Here is a 27,012-nt window from a genome sequence, read left to right as displayed (position 1 = left end):
AGGAGGGCCTGGCAACCAACTCCAGTATTCTTGCCTGGAGAATCCCATGGACAGAGGAGCCTGGTGGGCTACAGTCCATAGGGTCGCAAAGAGTCGGACATGACAAAAGTGACTTGGCATGCACATACAGAGTAGTGAAAACATAAACAGGCCAGCGTTCTTTCCTGTGACTTAAAGCAGCTTCTGACAGCAAATTGGGCCAAAAAATTGATTTTTCTGTGGTAAGCTTTGACTTATGGGTACCAATGAATGATGGAGCGTTCAGGAATAGATAAAACTAAATGAGAGTGCGAGTAAAACTTTGTTCTCCTGTGGGGCTCCCTCCCAAATGTTGGAGAGTTCCCATCTGCGGGTAGTTCTAGACCAGTGATTTTGAACTGGGGCACTTTTGCCCCCTAGGGGACATGGAACAATGTCTGGAAAGAGTTTTGGTGGTCACAGCTTTGGGTATGTCTCGTGGGTAGAGGTCAGGCAAGAGGCTTAAACAGTCTATGATGCACGGAGAAGCCCCCTACAACAGAGTATCACCTGACCCCAATTGTGAATAATGCTGAGGTTGATGTAATTTCCTGTATGAAACACAGTAAAATGTAATTTTAGGAGAGAACACTAATAGTGTCTTGATTTGAATAAGGATTTGAGCTTACTTTACTAGTCTTAAGAGTGACTAGTTCCTGAACATCAACCCAAATAATTAAGACTGATAAAAGCTGTCATTTATGGTACTTAACCCTGTGCTAGGCCCCTGTATACATTGTATAGTCACTTCAGTTTTTAAATGAAGAACCATCCTCAGAGAGGTAATTTGCCCTTGGTCTCACAGCTGGTCACAGTTAAACAGAGACACCAAAATTAAGATTGTCTACTACTCCTCAGAAGTTCATGGTTTTGAGCACAACATCATACTGTCTCCCTTGTGGTGTGCTCCATTCAAAATCTTACTTAAAATCAAAATTACAATATGTCCTATATACCATTGAGTTTGCTGAAGAGTAATTAAAACTATGAATGTTAAATTTGATCATATGGAAGTCGGGGGAGAAAGAGAACTGACATTACTTGAAGGCCTACTATTAACTCTAGAAAATATGTGAGGGACTTCCTTGGTGGTCCAGCAGTTGAGAATCTGCCTTGTGGTGCAGGGGATGCAGGTTCAATCCCTGGTTGGGGAGCTAAGATCCCATATGCCGCGAGGCAATAAGCCCTCATGCCACAATGAATATCCCGTGTGATCCAACTAAGACCTGAGGTGGCCAAATAATTTAATTTTTTAAAAAAGAAAATAGGAATAGAATTTATACCCATTATGTAATTTGATCCTGACAGCAACTGTGCAAAGTGGTTATGATGCACGGATGAAGTTGGTTAAGTACCTTGTCTAAGATTACACAACTAATAAGCGGCAGTTGGGATTTGAACTTCAGTCCTATGAGTAAGCCATTGTCCCTTGCTGCGTTCTCTGAAGCTTGGGTTGCTGAAGGGGGTGAGGCAAGGAGCCTACTGCAGAGAGGTGAGTGAGTAGTCCTAGGTAAAAAGTCTTTTCAGAGGTAATGTGTTGTAGAAATGGATTACAGCCAGGTGGAGAATGGAGAGGTGAGCCACTATACCTTCCTCAGTTGAGGAGAATGCAGGTCAATATGAAGTTTGTTCTAGAGTTCTACCCAAACTGAAACTGCAGTTGTCATTTTGGAGAACTTTGTAGTCTGTCTACCGTGAAAGTTTTAAACACTGTTTTTATAATGGTGAAACTAAAAGTTACCTAATTGCATGTATATCCTTGCCACAGCTTACCTTCTGCCTTTTTCGAACTGTTGTATAGAGCTTAACAATGACAGCATTTAGTTTTGTAGTCTTTGTACACAATTTAAACATTTGTTTTTGCTGTGGACATTGTTTTTACAATAAACGTCATCAAATTCATGCTTGTGTTTTCCATATGGGGGTGTGTGTTTTGTTTTGACAGCTAAATATTTATTTTAACTTTAAATGTGTTGTGTTTTAGAGCATAAAAAGAGGAAAAATGAAAACCAGCCCAATAGCAACCGTATTTTGTCCGGCAAGCTTTTTGTGTGTGTGTGTGGGTAGAAGAAGTACCTCATGTTTCATTTCGTTCACTTTAAAGGAATTTTAACAGTGATCCTCAAAGGCCAGGATGCTGGAAAAAAAAGAGAGAAAGATTATCTAGATAAAATGTACATTTTGATTTCCACATAAAACTGTGAGCAATAGATTCTGATTATAATAATAATGTCCTGATTCTGACTATAGCAATCAGCCACTTGAGTAATCAACCACTGTATGTGGACATGTTTTGTGATACTGCCTGATTTTGTTACCCCTTCCCCCAGGATTTTAGAGTGGACTTGAGAAATCTGGTAAAACTTGCAAGAACACATTCATCATTTTGAAAATCTATTTTTAAAATAAGAACGGCACTTTTTCATTGTGGGGAAATTCAGAAAATACAGACAAGCCTAAAGAAAATAAAAATCAGTTATAATCCACCACCCCCAAATTAGTGATAGTGTTTTGAATTTCTTTTTTAAATGCAGTGATTTTTTTTTTTTTAACGGTGGACCCAAGTCCATTGCAGAATCTCCAGTTTATAAGTGTAGTCTTAGGTTTTTAAAAAAATTTACCAAAAAGTCTGAATTACTGTTGCATCTCTAGATAGAAGTCGTGGTCATGAAGAGTGAAATGAGAATGCCATCCAAGAGTTAGAGAAAGATCATGTGGCCTCCTCCTGTAAGCTTCTGAAAATACCTCCTCCTCCAACTTGAGTAGGAGAATTTCAGCTAAAGGGCTGTTAGAATCCACCTCCCTTTGTTTTACAGGTGAGAAAACTGAGGCTCAAAGAGGCCAAGCGCATGATCCAAGGTTGTATGATGTGTTAATGTTAGAGTTCCAATTTGAAGTTTTAGGTTCTCCATGTGTAGGTAAGCTTTAATTTCCTAATTAATAACTCTTCAAAGCCAGAACCTTCTGTTGGCCTGTCTCTCAAGAGAACAAGTTATTATGGTGAAAGTATGTTAACTATATAGTAAAGGATACCAAAAAGGCCATGATTTTCTTAATTTCAGAAAATGATCAGAACAGTTGTTTGCAGGAGTTTATCATGTTATTTGCTTTATTGAAATTGAACATTAGTGGTGGGAAACCTCTTTTGAGCAGCTAGCCTTTAATTTCTTTTGGCCTGGGAGGTAAGGACAAGTACCAAAGCCTATGGAATATGCCTAGAATCACAGAAATGCAGCAGCAACTTTATGAGTCTTTACACATACTAGCCTGGAAGGCCCCAATTGGAGCCACCGCTGCATGAAAGTTTCCTTTGCCTTTATAAAATGAGATGTCTTAAAATTGTGGGAAAGTTAAAATTGTGGAAAAGAAATTTTAAAGATGTATTTGCTTCCAAACTTGGTAAGTTCAGTTGCAGCAAACACACATGCGCGTGCGCCCACATGTGCGGACGTTGTTTTAAATCTAGCACGGTGAAAAAAAATCAATTCTTCGACTTTCCTCCCTTTCTTTCTTGGCCGTCTTTGTTCTTTCTGTGGCTGCGTGGGTCACTCTCTTCATATCTCCTTTGCCTGAATGTCTATTTTACTCTCAGGGTGACTTTCCTTCTTCTTTTTTGGGGGGGGGGGTCCAATGGACTCTGCCCACTTGCCTTTTTTCCAGGCTCCCGGAGCCCTCATCAAGTTCCTCTGCCGCCGTGTCTTCCCCTTCCCTCGTTTGCCAGGATTACAGTTAGCCCACCCTGGACCAGGTCTGTTTTTCAGCCTAGGATAGGCAGGGAAGCTGCTCTCTAGAGCAAGTGTGTGGTGAGATCCAGTGTTGCTTGATACAGAAATGTCACTGCTAGAACAGAATTCAACAGAGTACATCCGGTGATTACATAGGCTGCATACACATGTAAACCTTTAACACAAAATCATCCCTTCTCTGTGGCCAGGGGCCCAGCCAATGCTAAAGCTACATGGAATAATGATTATGGATACTCCCTGCCAAGGGCTTACTATTTGAACAAATGAGAAAATTGTACCCTTGCCTAGGGGTGTGTTCTGAAGTAGTTTTTGCTCCTGTTCCTCATTATTGCCTGCTAATGAGTATGTATATTGTCAGTGAGCTGCCAGCTCTTCCCAGCTTCCTGCAGTATGCTGTATTTCTCTTCTGACAATGGGTTTTCCTCTGTATTTAAACCAATGAGATTTGCTTGCACTTTATTTTGGGAGTACTCTAGGTGTAAAATACACAGATAAAAGATACATGTGTACTGGCTTTGTAAGTGCAATGAAACCTAGAAAAAGAAAAGAGCTATCAAAATAAGTCATGGTTGCCAGCATTCTACTTTCTGTAGGTTTTATTTACCCACCTAAAAACTCTGGTTCTTACATATGTTCAGGACATAGTCCATAGTAGACGTTCTAATCACAAGAATTTGCAAAATCCACAAAATTCTAAATATGCTTTTCAGTACTAAAGACATGATAGCTGGCAATGTAGAGATTTTATTGTCAAGGTTGTTTTGATAAGGATGGTACAAAAGTTAATTTCTGTACTCAACAAGTTTTGTTATTCACTTTCAGTTTTAGAGTGCGGATAAGGCTGTTTGGCATCTGTCAGATTAAAAATGTGTGATTTATTGGGAAGACATTAAGGATTGGTTTTTCAGTGGATCTCTGTCAGGTCTACTATAAGACTTTATTCTTGTTTGGGAAGCTGATTGTCAGCGTCTGTGTATAGACATAATTTATCGTCTACACTTCTGTGTGACTAGGTGACCTGAAGTAACAGGTGTCCCCCCAGGTTGCTTATAGACTAAAAAGTACATACAGGCGCACAGACACATCAATTCCAAACATTTTTATATCACTAAACCATAGTGGTGAATTTAGACATTTGAATTAACAAAATTTTCTTTTTCAAAAGTTTGTAAAAAGCACCCTGTAAATAATGATAGCTTCAAATACTTAAAATGTTAAAAAAATATATATCATCAGTCGGATGGTTTCTAGATGCTAAGGAGACACTTTGAGTTCCTTGTCAAAGATTCTACATCTCCAAATACCAGGGTCAGATCAGATTTTCAAATTCTGGACCCTTCCCTTCTGGGCCACAAGATGCAAAAATTTCCAGTGTAGTAAGCACATGTAACCACACTAAGGAAAAGAAATGAAGCAGCCAAGCTAATAGGAGGTAATAGGAGGTTTATACTTGCATCTACAGATAAAACAGTTGGCCTTTTTTGGAGCCACTTTCTAAATATCAACTTCCCCCAATTTATTAAAGAATAACATATATAATTATATATATTTATAGGTGTAGTGTGGTACAATAAATTAAGTACAATAAATAAATCTGTCATAAGTAAATTATAATGGATAAATTAGGAGTTCAGGATGAACATGTACACACTACTATATACAAAATAGACAAGGGCCTACTGTATAACAGGGAACTATATTCCATATCTTGTAATAACCTCTAATGGAAAAGAATCTGAAAAAGAATAGATATATGTATATAACAATAACTTTTCTGTACACCTGAAAACATTGTAAATTTGAAAACATTGTAAATTAACTACACTTCAATTGAAAAATGGTTAAAAATAATATGAAAAAAGAAAAAAGGAAGTGTACAATGTGATGGTTTGATATACATATGCATTGTGGAATGGTTATTAAGATAATCTGATAGCCACTCTATCGAGTATAATTTATGTACAGTAAACTACATCCAGTTAAGGCATCTGGGTTGCAGCAGGGGTATACACCCATGAGGCCACTGCCACTCTGGGATGTGGAATATTTGGGGCACTCACTCCCCCTACATGCTTCCTTTCGCTTCTTTTTTTGCAGCACATTCTTCCCTTGCCCCAGTCCCCAGGCCACTGCTGATCTGCTTTTGTGTAAAAGCTGCTTTCTAACTTAGATTTGAAAAGTTTGTGGATCTTCCTTGATCCAAAGACCAGATATAAATCCAAAACACCCTTTTCTTCTCTGTATTTGAGATAAAATAATATTACAGGCAGATTCCAGGTTTGACTTTCTAGAATCTTTTCCTGATTGCTTAAAGATGTGTACTTAAGAATTTTGTCTGCGAGTAAACTATAGCCTCTATTAAATAGTCTCAGTACATACTTGGATTGAAGGGAGATAGAAACCAAGAGAGAAACAATTCTAATAAAATGGAAAAGTGGTATATGTTCTTCTGAAATAGGTAGTGACGTGTCAAATCCCTCAAGGATAGGACACATAATGTAATTTGAATCTTGCTTCATACTTATTCATAGATTAAGACTGCAAGCAATGAGAACAAATGTTTTACACCTGTAGATCTATACCTTCAGCTAGTGTGTGTATCAATATATAATTATTCAGGAATAACCCTATCCCCTGAGCCTTCCGAAAGATTTGAAATGGTTTCAGGGGGAATTTAAAGTGGATGGAAGGTATACCATCTTTACACACTAGTACAAAGCCAGCTTTTCACATGCTGACTGTTGCTTTCCCATTGATATATTCAGTTGAACGAATGATTAGGCAACTGAAGGGCTATAGTAGAGATAGGGGCTTCCCAGGTGGCGCTAGTGGTAAAGAAACTGCCTGCCAGTGCTGGAGACATAAGAGACGCTGGTTCAGTCCCTGGGTCAGAAAGATCTGGAGGAAGAAATGACAACCCATTCCAGTATTCTTGCCTGGAGAAGCCGCATGTACAGAGGAACTTGGTGGGCTACAGTCCATTGGGTGCAAAGAGTCAGACACGACTGAAGCAGCTGAGCGCACACACACACACACACACACACACACACAGTATTGAGATGCAGTTTTTCCCTTCCTAACTCACTCCCTCAAAATAATCCATGTCACCATAATTTGTGTCTAACAAGCTTTCCTTTCCATTGCTGTCGCTCTGTCCTGCATCTAGTCTCCATCTGACGCTCCTGATTTCGACTGTTTCTGCCCTTCTTTGCTTTTCTTTCCCAGGTTTCTTCTTCCTCCTCTTTTTTGTCTCCTGATACTACTACTTCTCTTACGCTGCTCTGCTTTCTCATGACAAAGCTGTTTTTATAAACATCTCCAGACCAAGTCATCAGCAGACTAATTCCAACATGTCAAATGTCATCTTGGAGATTATTTTTCTGTTTCGTGGTCAGATGTCATCTTGGAGATTATTTTTCTGTTTCGTGGTCAGATGTCATCTTGGAGATTATTTTTCTGTTTCGTGGTCAGATGTCATCTTGGAGATTATTTTTCTTTTTGTTTCGTGGTCCAATAATTCAGACTCCTATTAAGTTTGGGGCCATGCTGGTGGTTTGAGAGTTGTGAAGGGTTGGTTTTCAGATAAAGTTGAGTATGTGGGTCTGTTATAGACAGTTGTTGAAACCATGATTCACTGAAAAGGAATGAGTGATGTACATTACAATGTTCCTACAAAACTTACTTTTACAAAGCTAAAGCAATTAAAATGCTCTTGCGGTAAGGAGATTTATTGTTCCTCAAAAAGTACTGGAAAGATTTTGTTTTGTTTTTATTGGGCATAACTTGCAGCTTGTCAGATCTTAGTTCCCTGTTCTGGGATCAAACCTGGGCCCTCGGCAGTTAAAGTGTGGGAGTCTTAACCACTGGACTGCCAGGGCATTCCTGGAAAGGGTTTTTTTTTTTTTTTTTAATCCTTCAACATTAGTCAAAATCTATAGAATGCACAACATACACCGAGTGAACCCTAATGTATACTATTAAGATTAGTTAATAGTTATCAATGAGGGTTCAACAACTATACAAAATATAATAATGCAGGGTATCAAAAATGGAGGAAAGTGGAAAGGGGTCTTATTAAGGTATGTGGGAACCACTTTCTGTTCAATTCTGTAACTCTAAAACTGCTTTTTAAAATGTATATAGGTGTATAACACTGTCACTTTGCTGTATAGCAGAGATTGGCACAACATTGTAAATCAACTATAGTACAATTTTAAAATTATTGCCAAAAAATAAAGCTGCTTTAATAAATCTATTATTTTCACTTGAGATTCAGAAATATAATGAATATATCAGGCACGTTTTATTATTAACTTGTAGATAAATCACAGTGTTTGTTTTTAAGTATAGTAATGTAAAAGTTGGACATGACTGAATCTGAGCATAGCATAACGTAAGAGAAGTGCTTCTCACGAGTGCTGTGAGTTGAGTCACGCTGTGCTGTGCTCAGTCACTCAGTCGTGTCCGAGTCTTTATGACCCCCAGCAGGCTCCTCTGTCCAGGGATTTCCCAGGCAAGTATACTGGAGTGGGTTGCCATTTCCTACTTCAGGGGATTTTCCTGACCCAGGGATCGAACCCAGGCCTCCTGCAGGTGGATTCTTTCCCACAGAGCCGTGTGGAAAGCCCTTAACTTAGCCCACAGGCTCCCTGAATAGTGACAGTGTGAGCTCCTGGGAGAGCTGCCCAGCTGCTCACCACTCTCAGGTTGTACAAGAGTTACTGGGCAGCTCAGTGTGAGCACTGGGAACTGTCTCTGTCTGTGGTCACTGAGGCATCGTGCCATCTTTGTGGTGGAGTGGAGCCCCAGGCTTGACAAATTGCCTGCCTTACAACTCAAAGAGCCCCTTTTTGACCCTTGCATTTGTGGTGTCACCAGCAACAGTGACAATCGGTGAGCTCATGCCAACTCTTGGAGCCAGTATCCAGGGCAGAGTTTGATTGCTTTGGACCAAAGGTTATTTCTTGGCTTGTAGTAGCATAAATCTGACACCAGAACCTCCAGGCAATTACCCAGCTTGGCCAATGCGACAGTAAACCTATGTGAAAAGATGAGGTCTTTTAAGGTCTTACTATAAATGATTTCTATATTCCTGGAACTGAGTGAATATTATGAGCATCTTCAAGTACGTGTCGCTTTCTTGAGTTGGCTGTGTGAACAGACCATTCTATGTAGGCGTGGGTGGGTGGGGATCAGGCCTGAGAGGGACTTTGAGGCTGAGGGAGATAAGGAAACATTGGGATGGTGTTAAAGTCATTGGAAGAGAAAAAAATGACAAAGCATTAGGAATTAGAACATAAATGAGGGCAGTCACTCAAGGAATGGCTGTCTTGGGGATGTGACTGTTCATGGAATGTGTCCATCAGCTCTGTGATTAGACCCAGGGTCAAAAACTTCATACAGTTAGCTGCAAAATTACTCATGAAGGGGGAGTTGGTTATCAAGTTCACCTGTTTAATGTATTAAATTTCATTGTATATTGGAAGAATTTTTTAATGTATGGATCTGGTATATATACTTATTGTTATGCCTGTTATTAGGAAAGCTTTCACATATTTTTTCTTGATTTCAGTGCTTGACTGGTTGACTGTACATGTGGTCCTACCTCTATTGGAAGCACCAGATTTTAATGGGAAGGGGAAAGAAGGGACAGAGAGAATCTCTCCGTTGAGTCACAATCCTTGATGGAGGCTCGGGATTCCAGTTTGGCTGCCAAGGTCATGGGTTACTGTGGGCCAGTGGTGACCCGAATGGTGGCACAAGCACTACATTCCTTGTGGTCACCCTCACGATTGACACCAAGTTCTGCAAGCTGACTGGATTGTACGTGCAGTTCCTGTCCATTGTAGAGGCAGCAGAAGTAACGGTCTGACCAGTGCATCCTGTGTTCATCCCACAGGTGTACACAGGCTCACTCAGTCAGTCAAGAGGCCTGGCACAGTCTTGCTCCTCCCAGCCAGGCTGCTGGAAATAGCTGGAAAGCCTGTGGAGATGCTGTGATGATGGCAGGCAGGGCGGGTATGTGACAGGGTCTGCCCTGCTTACCCTTCTGCTGCTGCTGCCCTTTGTCTCCTCTTGGTCTCCCTTCCCCTCTGTCTCCTGCTTACCCTGGATTTTTCTGTTAAGGTGCAAGGAAAGTTCAAAAAAAGTTGGGGCCCCTTGGCAGAGGGCATCGAGTCCCCAGAGTAGTGTACTTTAGACTTCCCCCACTGCTGGGCTGTTACAGCTGCATGGGCCTGGTATGTATCAGATGGAACCTGGGGTACTTGTGAAAGTTTCTGATGTACAACTTGAAAGTTGATTTGTGTCACCTCATAAGCTTATTGTTCCTTCCTCTTTTAAAACCCCTCCTATTTTCCTTTTGTTGCTGTTGTTGTTTAGTCATGTCTGACTCTTTACTATCCCATGGACTGTAGCCTGCCAGGCTTCTCTGTTCATAGGGTTTTCCAGGCAAGAATACTGGAGTGGGTTGCCATTTCCTTCTGCAGGGGATCTTCCCAACCAGGGATCAAACCTGCTTTGCCTGTGTCTCCTGCATGGGCAGGCAGATTCTTTACTGCTGAACCACCTGGGAAGCTGAAATTTTCCTTTCTGTGTGTTATCATCCCTATAGCACACTCTGGCTGTGTGTATGCCAATGAGAAGGACTTACTGTGCAGCTAAATTGATTGGAGCAAGGCTGCCCAGTTGTCAGCACTTCGGGAAACGGTTCATAGGATACAAAAGCCAGCTTCTAGAGTAAGAGTCTGAACACTTCCTCAAATGAAATCATCAGATGTTTTCAGTTCAGTTCAGTTCAGTCGCTCAGTCATGTCCTACTCGTTGCGACCCCATGAATTGCAGCACGCCAGGCCTCCCTGTCCATCACCAATTCCCAGAGCTCACTCAAACTCACGTCCATCGAGTCGGTGATGCCCTCCAGCCATCTCATCCTCTGTCGTCCCCTTTTCCTCCTGCCCCCAATCCCTCCCAGCATCAGTCTTTTCCAATGAGTCAACTCTTCGCATGCGGTGGCCAAAGTACTGGAGTTTCAGCTTTAGCATCAGTCCTTCCAATGAATACCCAGGACTGATCTCCTTTAGGATGGACTGGTTGGACCTCCCTGCCATCCAAGGGACTCTCAAGAGTCTTCTTCAACACCACAGTTCAAAAGCATCAATTCTTCGGCACTCAGCTTTCTTCACAGTCCAACTCTCGCATCCATACATGACCACTAGAAAAATCATAGCCTGGACTAGACAGACCTTTGTTGGCCAAGTAATGTCTCTGCTTTTGAATATGCCATCTAGGTTGGTCATAACTTTCCTTCCAAGGAGTAAGCGTCTTTTAATTTCATGGCTGCAGTCACCATCTGCAGTGATTTTGGAGCCCCCAAAAATAAAGTCTGCCACTGTTTCCACTGTTTCCCCATCTATTTGCCATGAAGTGATGGGACCAGATGCCATGATCTTCGCTTTTGGAATGTTAGGTTTTAAGCCAACTTTTTCACTCTCCTCTTTCACCTTCATCAAGAGGCTTTTTAGTTCCTCTTCACTTTCTGCCATAAGGGTGGTGTCATCTGCATATCTGAGGTTATTGATATTTCTCCTGGCAATCTTGATTCCAGCTTGTGCTTCTTCCAGCCCAGTGTTTCTCATGATGTACTCTGCATAGAAGTTAAATAAGCAGGGTGACAGATGTTTATTGACCGTTTATTCTATGGGCAGGGCACTTTGCTAGATGCAGTGGAGAATATTAAAAACAAAAGGGATCTCTTCAAGCAAGGAATATCCATCCTAACTGGAGAAGCTGTTAGAGACACATTAAGGATGTGGTGGAAAGACCACTGAACTGAGGGGGAAGAGGAAGGAGTCGGGAGTGTTGAGTGCTAGCCCAAGTTCTACCAATAACCATCTGATGATCCCTTGGGCAAAGTACTTCCCCTCTCGGGGTCTCAGTTTGGAAAAGGAATTGGACTGGATAATCTCTAAGACTTTCTATATAGATTGGTTCAAAAGCAAATGGGTTAAAAAGTTAAACAACAGTACAGGGTGATAATAGAAGGATTCCAGGAGATAGTACCTTCTCTGTTGCCAAATGAAATATGCATATGATAGTTACTATTATGTGTATATGGTACATATATTTATACTATATAATTGTACTGATTACACAACTATCTTCCCTGGTGGCTCAGATGGTCAAGCATCTGCCTACAGTGCGGGAGACCCAGGTTCAATCCCTGGGTTGGGAAGATCTCCTGGAGAAGGAAATGGCAACCCACTCCAGTATTCTTGCCTGGAAAATCCCATGGATGGAGGAGCCTGGTAGGCTCCAGTCCATGGGATTGCAAAGAGTCGGACACGACTGAGCAACTTCACTTTCACTTTCACACAACTATAGACTAGCATTTATCAAAGTGGTGTCCTTGGACCAGCAGCATCAGCATTACCTGGGAGCTTGTTGAAAATGCAGATTCATGGGCCCCATTTCAGACCCACTGAATCAGAAGCACTGGGGATGCAGCTCAACACTTTGTGTTTCAGTAACCCTCTCCCCTGGAGAAGGTAATAGCACCCCACTCCAGTACTTTTCCCTAGAAAATCCTATGGACAGAGGAGCCTGGTAGGCTGCAGTCCATGGGGTCGCTAGAGTCAGACACGACTGAGCGACTTCCCTTTCACTTTTCACTTCCATGCATTGGAGAAGGAAATGGCAACCCACTCCAGTGTTCTTGCCTGGAGAATCCCAGGGACAGGGCAGCCTGGTGGGCTGCCGTCTCTGGGGTCACACAGAGTCAGACACGACTGAAGCGACTTAGCAGTAGCAGCAGCAACAGTAGTAACCCTCTCCCCCAGGAGACTGGGACGATTGTTCTTAAACTTGGCTCCATATTCATTCATCTGGGGGACCATGAGGGCCACTCAGACGTTACTAGTTGCTTTGGCTTCCTAGGTGCAGCCAATTTGAGAATCTCACTGATTTAGGGAAGGTGACATGCATCAAAGCACCTTTTACTCTGCAGTGGTAACAAAGCTCAGAGGCATGGAGTCAGCCAAAGCTGAAGTTGAGTGTGGGGGGATGGAGAAAAGTAGATTTGAATATGACTGGGAGGCCTTGAGTTTCATGCTAGAAATTTGGCGTTTAGATTGAAGGAGAAGAAAGTTTGGAGGATTGGGAGTGATCCATTCAAGGTGGTACATTTGAACAGTTCTTCTAGCAGCTCTGTGAAGACAGGAAGTGAAGTGAAGTGAAGTGAAGTCGCTCAGTTGTGTCTGACTCTTTTGAGAGCCCATGAACTGTAGCCTACCAGGCTCCTCTGTCCATGGGATTTTCCAGGCAAGAGTACTGGAGTGGGTTGCCATTTCCTTCTCCAGGAGATCTTTCCGACCCAGGGATCGAACCGAGGTCTCCCGCATTGTAGGCAGATGCTTTACCATCTGAGCCATAGGAAGCCTGGTGAAGTAAGTAGTCTAGGTCTGAAGTAATCATGAACCAAATTAGGATTGTAGAAATGTGATTATAAGGAAGAAAAGGTATGAAAGCTCTTTGTAGGACAAATGGCTAGGATTCAGTGATAGCTCTGTGGGGAGAAGGTAGGGTTAGAACTAAGCCTTTGGCTCAGGAATTTCTCTTGTTCTGGGATAACCTGGGCCCTGCAGAGGCAGCTATCAGAATTGTCAGATTTTATGCATCTGTACTCATCCTTTGTCCATCGTTGCTTTGATTGTGGAGTTCTAATTGGGTAGGTATTCCCCAATGAGTTATAAAAAAACACAAATTATAGTCACCCAGAAAGCCACCCGTGGTCATCATGGCGGGGTGGGAGCGGGGAATCCTGTTTCTCTTGACAAAAGAATGCTTGGAGTTGTGGGAAAGTCGTAAACTTGGCAGTGACTAATTCAAGCCTATCAGTCAATTCAGTGAATTTTTATTCTATTGTTTGTTTTATTTGGGAACTGTTGTAATAGTCATTGAAAGGACATCAGTCTTCATATTTTTAAAACAAAAATACCATTGAACATTAGGGCAAAGGACAGGATCTCAAGGTTTTACCTTTTAACTTTAGCAAATATTTGCTGCTCCATTTTTCTTGCTGGATTTCGCCATTTGTTGTTGTTCGTTTTTGGTGGTGGTGGTTGTGGTGATGGGTTTTTTTTGCGTTGTTCCTACTTGTTCCTCATGCCTCATAATTTTAGTTTATTCTGTTATCGATGACTTTTGTATTCCTAAGTATTCTTAATGTTTTATTTGTTTTTCTACGTTTCTTTAGTCTTTTAAAGCTCATTAGCCAGCAGTTATGTAAAAGCATATGAGGAAAATACCTATAGTGTGTTTTTGTAACCTTAGACCCCCCCCTTCACCCATTTCCCCAACCCCTGTTCTTTGTATATATGAGCTTTTTAAAATAAAAATTTTAGATTGTATATATGAGAAATCATACAGTATTTGTCTTTCTCTGTCTAATTTCACTTACATAATGCCCCAGAGGTCCATCCATGTTGTTGCAAGTGGCAAGATTTCCTTCTTTTTATGTCTAAGTAGCATTCCATTGTATATACATGTTCTACATCTTCTTTATCCATTAATCTATTGATGGGTAAGAGGGTTGTTTCCATATCTTGGCTATTGTAAGTAGTGCTGCGATGAATGGGGGTGCAGATTATCTTTGGGCTTTTCTTTGGATAAATACCAAGAAATATAATTGCTAGATTATAGCATAGTTCTATTTTTAATTTTTAGAGGACTCTCCATACTGTTTTCTGTAGTGGCTGCACCAATTTACATTCCCACCAACAGTGTAAGAATGTTCCTTTTGTTCTACATCCTTGCCAACACTTGTTACTTGTAGTGTTTAGATAATAGCCATTCTGTGGGTGTGAGGTGATTTTGTGGTTTGGGTTCACATTTCCCTGATATTGAACCAGGGAAATTAGTGATGTTGAAGCGTCGTTTCATGTACCTGTTGGCCATGTGTTTGTGTTCTTTGGGAAAATGTCTATTCACTTCCACTGCCCATTTGTTAATTGGATTATTTATTTTGCCATTGAGTTGTATGAGTTCTTTGTATATTTTGGATACTAGTTCCTTATCAGATATATGATTTGCAAATATTTTTCTCTCATTCCATAGGTTGCCTTTTCACTTTGTTGATCATTTTCTTTGCTGCACAGATGCTTTTTTATTTTATATAGTCCCACTTGATTATTTTTGCTTTTGTTGCAAATTTTAGTATGCCAATTAAAAAGGAATGAATATATTTTTATTTTTCATCCACCCTTTGTGACCAAAAATTCTGTAAATTTGCATCCAGAAATGGCCTGTCGAAAGAGCTCCTTAGTGCTTATTTGGGGCCTGGTGGACACACTGCTTACCTTTCCTCTTTTATTAGTATACAGGTTGTGCATTTCTGGAAGGAAAGACCTTTTATTACTAGTTGGAAACCAGTACAAGCAAATTCTATATTTAAAAAGGTTCCACATATTCCAATGCAATATTTTTAAATGGCTTACTACTCTAACTTTGGAAAAGTTGTGCATAAAAGTCTAAGGATGAATCTAGAAGGATCACAACTTAAAATGTATAATATATCTAATAGATATCTTTTAAAAATATAACCTCTCTTTTGCCAGGTTGAATAAACATAAAACATTTCTCTTTCCAATTTCTGAAGAATATTATATCATATAAAGTAAATGTAGAAACTTGTGTGAAATAGATAATCTTCCAGACATAGAGTGTATTATATTCAATCTAAGGACACAAAATTGGATTTTATTTTATTTCTATAACATAATATCCTTTTGGTTTTTGTTTATGTATTAAGTTAATGTGTTGGTAAAGATTTGATTATGATGTTATAGATCTTGATTATGTTGAAATTATTAAAATGAGGCATCTTTTGTCTTAACTGTTTGTTTATACCAACACATAATTTTACTGGGTAAGAGCCGCTTTATCAGTTCTTCTGCTGAAGGAAAGAAGCCAGTGGCCATCTCATTTGTATTTCTTATTGCATATAATGGTAACATTTCAAATGTGTTTTAGACGTGCATATGCTGATGTCTTGACAACCATAGCAGTGTAAGCATTTGAATCAAAGCAGGATAAATAAGTCTGAGCTGCTGCCTGGTACCATCACAAGCATACCTAATTAAGAAGGTATTTGGGGTTCACTGCTCTTTGGTTTCTAAGGTAGGAGAGAATATTTGGAAGGATATGATTAAGGAATGGTTACCATGACAATTGAGGAGACAATGATTCTATGGAGCTCATCCATTTTGACTGATTCAACTGGTCTTTAGGTTCATTCAGACAGCTGCTGTTTCTGGATGTTATGTTTCCATATAATTCACTGAGTTGATTGGTGATTTGGGGATCATTTAGGCTTGGCTGTCCATAGTGATAGGATCATCAGTATCTGTGACCAAAATACCCTTGTTAAACCTGAAGGAGAATGATTGTGTATGTTGAATGTCACTATAATGTAGCTTCTGGCTTCTGGAATAACATAAATAGTTTGTCTAACTTCACTTATTAATTCTGTCAGGGTGGGATAAGATTAACGTGATTTATTTGAAAGCATGACTGACCCTAAAGTGTTTGGGTTTTATTTTGGATTACTTTGCTGTCATCACATTTTACCCAGTATGTTTGGCTGCTGTCCTGTTTTTACTCTTTGACTTGCGCAATATCATCAACACAATTTGTGTTATGTCTGGTCAGGGCCACAGTTGCACACTGCAGATTGAAAAGTGTACACAACACTATCGCCATGAGTGCCTTTATCCCCCCAACCCCAACTAAATGTTGAGGGCACTAGCCCTGACAATAAAGTGAAATGGAGATACAGATGCTGTTAAAATCTTGCTGTATGTTTTTGTCTTTCTTTGTGGGGTAGTTCTTGAAGGTGAAACCATGAACTCTGCAACCCAAGACTCCTCTGGCAGGGGACCAAGTTGGACCCCGGTGCAGAGAGTTCTGTGTGCTCAGCCTTTGGGCCTTTCTCTCTACTGCCCTCTGGAGGGTGTCAGGGAACATAACACTCAAGGACTCAAGAGAGCCGGTGACTTGGTGTGGTTACTGGAAAACAAGTTCTCTGGCCCCACAAGGCTCCTTAGAGCCTGAGCTTGTAGAGGTAGGGAGTAGACAGAGAGAAAGCAGGGAAGGTACTGGCAGTGTTGGGATCTTAGGGAGGAAGCTATTCTGGTTGTTTAGAGAATGGGATTCCTTCAAATAGAGCCCACTGCATATCGAATCTATCTCTAGGAAAAACTGGTTCCGACAAAGTGAGTAAAATGGACTAGTATCATAAGGCTAGACTGTGATGGATTCAGATTCAAAGTTTAGGTTGGGTTGGATCTGTGTAGGGGTATGCTTGGGGCCAACTGTCTGTGGCAGAATATGAAATTATTATCCAAGTTTGATAACATTTCATTCTCTGCCTGCTGTAATCATCGTGATAAATATATATGTGATGTTCACTGAGTACCTTGTATGAGTGAGGCCCTGGTTAAGTGCTTTACATGCCCTGCCATCTTGCCAGCGTCCAGTCCCTCTGTGAGGTCACTTATCATGAGGCTAGACTGTGATGGATTCAGATTCAAAGTTTAGGTTGGGTTGGATCTACGTAGGGGTATGCTTGGGGCCAACTGTCTGTGGCAGAATATGAAATTATTATCCAAGTTTGATAACATTTCATTCTCTGCCTGCTGTAATCATCGTGATAAATATATATGTGATGTTCACTGAGTACCTTATATGAGTGAGGCCCTGGTTAGGGGCTTTACATGCCCTGCCATCTTGCCAGCGTCCAGTCCCTCTGTGATGTCACTTACCATTATGAGGTTCCCAGAGGTTGTACAGCTGATATAAGGCGGGGCCAGCACATGAACCCAGCCAGTCTGACTCCAGCGCCCTTGCTGTGAACAGCTGTGCCATGCTGCATTCTTCCCACAGCTGCATGAAAGGGTGTGGCACCTTTTAGAAACAGTGAGTTCCGTATGATTGGGGTGCGGGTGGTGGTAGATGAGGCTGAGCCAAGGCTTTTGTACATACATACCATGCTAAGTCCTGGGAGGTAGAAAAGAAATCAGGGATTCTTGTCCCTGTCCCCAAGAAATCGGGGCTTTCTGTCCCTGTCACCAAGAAACTTAAAGTCCTGTAAGACAAATGAGGTAGAACATGGAACCAATGAGACATTGTTCATATGATAGAACAAGAAAATATTGTCTCTCCTTAAGTGTAGGTGGGAAGGGGACTAGAAGGCATTTCTTTGGAGTCAGTCAATTTAAGCATTCACTTTTGAAAGTTAACAAATTTGTCTTTAGATCTGGGGCTTTAGATCTGGCAGACAAGACCCCTGTCCCTATCATCAGCAGACTTGTCCATACTGAATTTGAAGAGTTGTCTTCAACAGTTGTCATTAAGGTCTCTAAATTGATGAACCCATTAGCCTGTTGAACTAACTGGATTTATTTTCGCATTCATTAACATTAAAAAGAAAATCTCTAACCACTGCTTGTTTGATGATCGGCTTGAAACAAGTTGGTTGTGGAGCGTGGGGAGTTTTGAGCCTGGTTATAATCTTTGGTTTTTGTTTGCCTTATTTCATTCAATGGATGCTTCATGAGTGCCTCCTGTGTGCCAGGTACTGTTCTAGGTGTGGGAATGGAGGAGTGAACAGAACAGGTGGGCCTGGGTTGTGGGGGGAGGAGGGCCTTCTCTCAGGGAGCTGTCTTTTCCTTCAAATTCTTTCACTCATGTACATTTCACAGTTGATATAAAAGAGCCTTTGGTGTGGGTTTCAGGATTTCACATGTTGGGGAAGATACAGTGATCACACTTCCTTTCTCCTTAGCCCCAGCCAGTCCTTTCTGAATAATGGGGGGCGGGTAAGGTGGTGATGTCAGCGCTGCCTGTGGGGAGGCCTGGAGGGTGTGGAGAGGGCAGCGTGTCAGAGTGTACCATTTTGTGTGTCAGTGGGAAAAGCACAGGGCACACCTGTTTCCTAGTCAGGCAGAACCATCCATGCGGGGATGAGCCTGCCCACCAGCCTGCTGCCTAATCCTGTTGTTGATTGGAGATAACTTCAGCAGTCACTAAGCACCTCATCTCCATGGCAACACCTCTAAATATTCCTCTGGTGACTTGTGCTCTACATTCTGTCTGGCTCTGAGCTCTCCTGTGGCAAAATACACTAGAGATGTTAAAAGAGCGGGGGGAGACTCAACTAATAAATCTATTCTAAATGACTGAGTCATTTGTTTTGATTACCCGGGTGATTGCCAAATGTTAATTTAAAACTGAAATAGGCCATGAGCTCACTCTGCTAACAATGCTGAGTGTTTGAGCTAATACAGCTTGATAATGAGGGGGCCAGATCCATTGCCGGTGCAAATGTTATATGATAAACAGACATTTGGGGAAATATGCAGAACATCTTGGCAGTTTTCCTTAACTTCAAGAGTTGTAAATACAGAGAAGAAGGTGTTATCGTGAGCCATTTCAAAGGAAGTTGACTTTTGGATCGTGAGGGTTTTTTTTTTTTTTTTTTTTAAGAAACTTCTAGCTTTTCTCCTGAAAAGGTAACTTGACCTCTTGCTTCTCATTTTTTCCTAACTTAGGCACATCAGAGGTGGTTGTTAGCGGTGTCCCGCCCTCACCGAATACATCCCGTTCTGCACATATCCACTGTGAGGTAAGTTTTCCCAATTGCCACACATTATTACACCAGTCTCCACCTTCTGGTGTGTGGCGTTCGCATCAACACTGTCCAGAAATCTTTATCTGTGTGGTAGATTTTAAGCGCGTTTGTTTTAATTGAGCTGACCAATGTCACTGCTTACCCTAGATACGAGGTCTCTGGGGATTGCCTTTTCAAGGGTGAAAACATCTCATTTGCTTTTAATTTGGGGGCATGAGAAGTGAATGTGCCAAGCACAGCAGAATAGTTAGAAGGTCGGCCTGAGGCTACAGATCTGCCTCTGGCACCCTGTGGATGGTAGGGAACAGGAAAGCTGCGTGGAGCAGCTCCTGGGCCGCCCAGTCAGCTGTCAGGACTCTTCAGGCCTGGGGTGAGCTGAGCCAAGGTGTGGGGCAGCCGCTCACAGTCTACCAATTTGGAGCATTTCCGTGGGGTCACCTTAATGTGGTTGGCAGATCATCTTCTGAGGAACTGAAGTTCTGAGCGCAGCCGCGTGGGTGTGAGCAGCCGGGCAAGGCCAGTCCTTCCATTTCACATACCCTGGAGAGGCATCCTCCATCCGCCTAGTCCTAGTAGCTTTGGCAGCTTCTGGAGACTCTGTGATGATGCCAGGTTACTCTTTTCTGTCTTTTTTGAGAGATAGGGGATGTTCACCTTTGCAAAAACTGGAACAAGGAACTCTGTAAGACAGTTCATCTAGGCACAGTGTACGGAGCCACAGTCTTGCTGCTCTTTGGACCCCAGTCTCCTTGTGTTTATAAGAGTGGTAGTAACATTTGCTGGCACCAGACCACTCAGGATTTCTAGTTTCATCCATTCAAAAGGTTGCTGCATTTCTGCCTTCCCCTCCACCCCGCCCAGTTCCATGCTCTGTCCCACATGCAGTATAGGGCCTGTCATTTCAGTTAGGGTAGTAGCCTTTGTTACATCTATTTGATACAGAGTTCTCCAGAGATTTTTTTTTTTTAATTTTATTTTATTTTTAAACTTTACAATATTGTATTAGTTTTGCCAAATATCGAAATGAATCCGCCACAGATATACCCGCATTCCCCATCCTGAACCCTCCTCCCTCCTCCCTCCCCCTGCCTCCCTCTGGGTCGTCCCAGTGCACCAGCCCCAAGCATCCAGTACCGTGCATCGAACCTGGACTGGCGACTCGTTTCATACATGATATTATACATGTTTCAATGCTATTCTCCCAAATCTCCCCACCCTCTCCCTCTCCCACAGAGTCCATAAGACTGATCTATACATCGGTGTCTCTTTTGCTGTCTCGTACACCGGGTTATTGTTACCATCTTTCTAAATTCCATATAAATGTGTTAGTATACTGTATTTATTTTAATTGGAGGCTAATTACTTTACAATATTGTACTGGTTTTGCCACACATCAACAGGAATCTGCCACGGGTGTACACATGTTCCCATCCTGAACCCCCCTCCCACCTCCCTCCCCATACCATCCCTCTGGGTCATCCCAGTGCGCCAGCCCCGAGCATCCTGTATCGTGCATCGAACCTGGACTGGCGATTCATTTCACATGTGATAATTTACAGGTTTCGATGCCATTCTCCTAAATCATCCCACCCTTGCCCTCTCCCGCAAAGAGTCCAAAAGACTGTTCTATACATCTGTATCTCTTTTGCTGTCTCGCATATAGGGTTATCATTACCATCTTTCTAAATTCCATATATATGTGTTAGTATACTGTATTGGTGTTTTTCTTTCTGACTTACTTCACTCTGTATAATAGGCTCCAGTTTCATCCACCTCATTAGAACTGATTCAAATGCATTCTTTTTAACAGCTGAGTAATACTCCATTGTGTATATGTACCTCAGCTTTCTTATCCATTCTTCTGCTGATGGACATCTAGGTTGCTTCCATGTCCTGGCTATTATAAACAGTGCTGCGATGAACATTGGGGTACACGTGTCTCTTTCAATTCTGGTTTCCTCGGTGTGTATGCCCAGCAGTGGGATTGCTGGATCATGAGGCAGTTCTATTTCCAGTTTTTTTAAGGAATCTCCACACTGTTCTCCATAGTGGCTGTACTAGTTTGCATTCCCACCAACAGTGTAAGAGGGTTCCCTTTTCTCCACACCCTCTCCAGCATTTATTGCTTGTAGACTTTTGGATAGCAGCCATTCTGACTGGTGTGGAATGGTACCTCATTGTGGTTTTGATTTGCATTTCTCTGATAATGAGTGATGTTGAGCATCTTTTCATGTGTTTGTTAGCCATCTGTATGTCTTCTTTGGAGAAATGTCTGCTTAGTTCTTTGGCCCATTTTTTGATTGGGTCGTTTATTTTTCTGGAATTGAGCTGCAGGAGTTGCTTGTATATTTTTGAGATTAATTCTTTGTCCATTGCTTCATTTGCTATTATTTTCTCCCATTCTGAAGGCTGTCTTTTCACCTTGCTTAAAGTTTCCTTTGTTGTGCAGAAGCTTTTAATTTTAATTAGGTTCCATTTGTTTATTTTTGCTTTTATTTCCAATATTCTGGGAGGTGGGTCATAGAGGATCCTGCTGTGACTTATGTCGGAGAGTGTTTTGCCTATGTTCTCCTCCAGGAGTTTTATAGTTTCTGGTATTATGTTTAGATCTTTAATCCATTTAGAGTTTATTTTTGTGTATAATGTTAGAAAGTGTTCTAGTTTCATTCTTTTACAAGTGGTTGACTTGTAAAAACTGACTGAAGTGGTTGACTTCATTGATATTCCTAAGTATTTTATTCTTTTCGTTGCAGTGGTGAATGGAATTGTTTTCTTAATTTCTCTTTCTGATTTCTCATTGTTAGTGTATAGGAATGCAAGGGATTTCTGTGTGTTGATTTTATATCCTGCAGCTTTACTATATTCATTGATTAGCTCTAGTAATTTTCTCATGGAGTCATTAGGCTTTTCTATGTAGAGGATCATGTCATCTGCAAACAGTGAGAGTTTTACTTCTTCTTTTCCAGTCTGGATTCCTTTTATTTCTTTTTCTGCTCTGATTGCTATGGCCAAAACTTCCAAAACTATGTTGAATATTAGTGGTGAGAGTGGGCACCCTTGTCTTGTTCCTGACTTTAGGGGAAATGCTTTCAATTTTTCACCATTGAGGATAGTGTTTGCTGTGGGTTTGTCCTATATAACTTTTATTGTGTTGAGGTATGTTCCTTCTATTCCTGCTTTCTGGAGAGTTTTTATCATAAATGGACATTGAATTTTGTCAAAGGTTTTCTCTGCATCTATTGAAATAATCATATGGCTTTTATTTTTCGATTTGTTAATGTGGTGTATTACATTGATTGATTTGTGGATATTGAAGAATCCTTACATCCCTGGGGTAAAGCCCACTTAGTCATGGTGTATGATCTTTTTAATGTGTTGTTGGATTCTGATTGCTAGAATTTTGTTAAGGATTTTTGCATCTATGTTCATCAGTGATATAGGCCTGTAGTGTTTTTTTTTTGTGGGATCTTTGTCAGGTTTTGATATTAGGGTGATGGTGGCCTCATAGAATAAGTTTGGAAGTTTACCTTCCTCTGCAATTTTCTGGAAGAGTTTGAGTAGAATAGCTGTTAGCTCTTCTCTAAATTTTTGGTAGAATTCAGCTGTGAAGCCGTCTGGACCGGGGCTTTTGTTTGCTGGAAGATTTCTGATTACAGTTTCAATTTCAGTGCTTGTGATGGGTCTGTTCAGATTTTCTATTTCTTCCTGGTTCAGTTTTGGGAAGTTGTACTTTTCTAAGAATTTATCCATTTCTTCCAAGTTGTCCATTTTATTGGCATATAATTGCTGATAGTAGTCTCTTATGATCCTTTGTATTTCTGTGTTGTCTGTTGTGATCTCTCCATTTTCACTTATAATTTTATTGATTTGGTTTTTCTCCTTTGTTTCTTGATGAGTCTGCCTAATGGTTTGTCAATTTTGTTTATCCTCTCAAAGATCCAGCTTTTGGCTTTGTTCATTTTTGCTGTGGTCTCTTTTGTTTCTTTTGCATTTATTTCTGCCCTGATTTTTAAGATTTATTTCCTTCTACTAACCCTGGGGTTCTTCATTTCTTCCTTTTCTAGTTGCTTTAGGTGTAGAGTTAGATTATTTGTCTTTTTTCTTGTTTCTTGAGGTATGCCTGTATTGCTATGAGCCTTCCCCTTAGCACTGCTTTTACAGTGTCCCACAGGTTTTGGGTTGTTGTGTTTTCATTTTCATTCATTTCTATGCATATTTTGATTTCTTTTTTTATTTCCTCTGTGATTTGTTGGTTATTCAGCAGCGTGTTGTTCAGCGTCCATATGTTTGAATTTTTAATAGTTTTTCTCCTGTAATTGAGATCTAATCTTACTGCATTGTGGTCAGAAAAGATGCTTGGAATGATTTCAATTTTTTTGAATTTACCAAGGCTAGATTTATGGCCCAGGATGTGATCTGTCCTGGAGACGGTTCTGTATTCACTTGAGAAAAAGGTAAAATTCATTGTTTTGGGGTGAAATGTCCCTAGATATCAATTAGGTCTAGCTGGTCTGTTGTATCATTTAATGAAAGTTTGTGTTTCCTTGTTAATTTTCTGTTTAGTTGATCTATCCATAGGTGTGAGTGGGGTATTAAAGTCTCCCACTACTATTGTGTTACTGTTAATTTCCCCTTTCATACATTTGTCTTACATATTGTGGTGCTCCTATGTTGGGTGCATATATATTTGTAATTGTTATATCTTCTTCTTGGATTGATCCTTTGATCATTATGCAGTATCCATCTTTGTCTCTTTTCACAGCCTTTGTTTTAAAGTCTATTTTATCTGATATGAGTATTGCTACTCCTGCTTTCTTTTGGTCTCTATTTGTGTGGAATATCTTTTTCCAGCCCTTCACTTTCAATCTGTATGTGTCCCTTGTTTTGAGGTGGGTCTCTTGTAGACAATATATATAGGGGTCTTGTTTTTGTATCCATTCAGCCAGTCTTTGTCTTTTGGTTGGGGCATTCAACCCATTTACATTTAAGGTAATTATTGATAAGTATAGTCCCGTTGCCATTTACTTTGTTGTTTTGGGTTTGAGTTGATACCCCCTTTCTGTGTTTTCTGTCTAGAGAAGATCCTTTAGCATTTGTTGGAGAGCTGGTTTGGTGGTGCTGAATTCTCTCAGCTTTTGCTTGTCTGTAAAAGCTTTTGATTTCTCCTTCATATTTGAAGGAGATCGTTGCTTGGTACAGTAATCTGGGCTCTAGGTTATTTTCTTTTATCACTTTAAGTATGTCCTGCCATTCCCTCTTGGCCTGAAGAGTTTCTGTAGAAAGATCAGCTGTTATCCTTATGGGAATCCCCTTGTGTGTTATTTGTTGTTTTTCCCTTGCTGCTTTTAATATTTGTCAGAGATTTTTAAATATATTAAACCCTAGATAGAAAATATGAAGCCTGGCACCCCATTCCAGTACTCTTGCCTGGAAAATCCCATGGATGGAGGAGCCTGGTAGGCTGTAATCCATGGGGTCGCTGAGTCGGACACGACTGAGCGACTTCACTTTCACTTTTCACTTTCATGTATTGGAGAAGGCAATGGCAACCCACTCCAGTGTTCTTGCTTGGAGAATCCCAGGGACGGGGGAGCCTGGTGGGCTGCCGTCTATGGGGTCGCACAGAGTCGGACATGACTGAAGCAACTTAGCTTAGCTTAGCTTAAAGATATTAAACCCTAAAGAGTGAACAAGTAGGACAGCTTTTTAGAAATGTTTAATCTGAATTTGATCAATTTCATCAGTTATAGTGGTAGTCAGAGATCCTTCCCTGTTTCTCTCAGCTGCCAGCTATGATCAACTCTTCCATTTTAAGGTTAAAGTCCTGGCGTTACTATCAGCCCCAGCCTTTATCCAGAAGGGTTGTTTTCAAACTTTTTTTTAAATGATAAAATCCTGTCCTCAAATAAAGCTTTAGGTCTTACCACAGTCAGTTTGGTCGTGTCCGACTCTTTGTGACCCCATGAATCACAGCACGCCAGGCCTCCCTGTCCATCACCAACTCCCGGAGTTCACCCAAACTCATGTCTGTTGAGTCGGTGTTGCCATCCAGCCATCTCATCCTCTGTCGTCCCCTTCTCCTCCTGCCCCCAGTCCCTCCCAGCATCAGTCTTTTCCAATGAGTCAACTCTTCGCATGAGGTGGACAAAGTATTGGAGTTTCAGCTTTAGCATCAGTCCTTCCAGAGAACACCCAGGACTGATCTCCTTTAGAATGGACTGGTTGGATCTCCTTGCAGTCCAAGGGACTCTCAAGAGTCTTCTCCAACACCACAGTTCAAAAGCATCAATTCTTTGGGGCTTAGCCTTCTTCATAGTCCAACTCTCACATCCATACATGACCACTGGAAAAACCATAGCCTTGACTAGGTGGACCTTTGTTGGCAAAGTAATGTCTCTGCTTTTTAATATGCTGTCTAGGTTGGTCATAACTTTCCTTCCAATGAGTAAGCGTCTTTTAATTTCATGGCTGCAATCACCATCTGCAGTGATTTTGGAGCCCCCAAAAAAAGTCTGACACTGTTTCCACTGTTTCCCCATCTATTTCCCATGAAGTGATGGGACCAGATGCCGTGATCTTCCTTTTCTGAATGTTGAACTCTAAGCCAACTTTTTCACTCTCCTCTTTCACTTTCATCAAGAGGCTTTTTAGTTCCTCTTCACTGTCTGCCGTAACTGAGGTGTCATCTGCATATCTGAGGTTATTGATATTTCTCCTGGCAATCTTGATTCCAGCTTGTGCTTCTTCCAGCCCAGCGTATCTCATGATGTACTCTGCATAGAAGTTAAATAAGCAGGGTGACAATATACAGCCTTGACGTACTCCTTTTCCTATTTGGAACCAGTCTGTTGTTCCATGTCCAGTTCTAACTGTTGCTTCCTGACCTACATATAGGTTTCTCAAGAGGCAGGTCAGGTGGTCTGGTATTCCTATCTCTTTCAGAATTTTCCACAGTTTATTGTGATCCACACAGTCAAAGGCTTTGGCATAGTCAATAAAGCAGAAATAGATGTTTTTCTGGAACTCTCTTGCTTTTTCCATGATCCAGCGGATGTTGGCAATTTGATCTCTGGTTCCTCTGCCTTTTCTAAAACCAGCTTGAACATCTGGAAGTTCACGATTCACATATTGCTGAAGCTTGGCATGGAGAATTTTGAGCATTACTTTCCTAGCGTGTGAGATGAGTGCAATTGTGTGGTAGTTTGAGCATTCTTTGGCATTGCCTTTCTTTGGGATTGGAATGAAAACTGACCTTTTCCAGTCCTGTGGCCACTGCTGAGTTTTCCAACTTTGCTGGCATATTGAGTGCAGCGCTTTCACAGCATCATCTTTCAGGATTTGAAATAGCTCAACTGGAATTCCATCACCTCCACTAGCTTTGTTCATAGTGATGCTTACTAAGGCCCACTTGACTTCACATTCCAGGATGTCTGGGTCTAGATGAGTGATCACACCATCGTGAATATCTGGGTCGTCAAGGTCTTTTTTGTACAGTTCTTCTGTGTATTCTGGCCACCTCTTCTTAATATCTTCTGCTTCTGTTAGGTCCATACCATTTCTGTC

General features: G+C 41.2%; 1 protein-coding gene across 5 annotated transcripts in view; it reads left to right on the top strand.

Annotated features, from left to right (window-relative positions):
• Positions 1-27,012, top strand: part of FHL1 (four and a half LIM domains 1) — a 65,087-nt gene that overhangs the window by 3,861 nt on the left and 34,214 nt on the right. For 3 of the 5 annotated variants that reach the window (XM_027534922.1, XM_027534929.1, XM_027534923.1), the window contains exon 2: positions 19,370-19,443. The exons of 1 other annotated variant lie outside the window; for it this stretch is intronic. The gene's annotated coding sequence lies outside the window, so the exon portion shown is untranslated. Of the gene's footprint in view, positions 1-17,649; positions 17,736-19,369; positions 19,444-27,012 lie in introns of those variants that run through there. One more of the 5 variants, XM_027534930.1, reaches the window with a different exon arrangement.

The sequence above is a fragment of the Bos indicus x Bos taurus genome, chromosome X (assembly GCF_003369695.1).
Source record: "Bos indicus x Bos taurus breed Angus x Brahman F1 hybrid chromosome X, Bos_hybrid_MaternalHap_v2.0, whole genome shotgun sequence".
Taxonomy (NCBI): Eukaryota; Metazoa; Chordata; class Mammalia; order Artiodactyla; family Bovidae; genus Bos; species Bos indicus x Bos taurus.
This window is presented reverse-complemented; position numbering and strand designations above follow the sequence as displayed.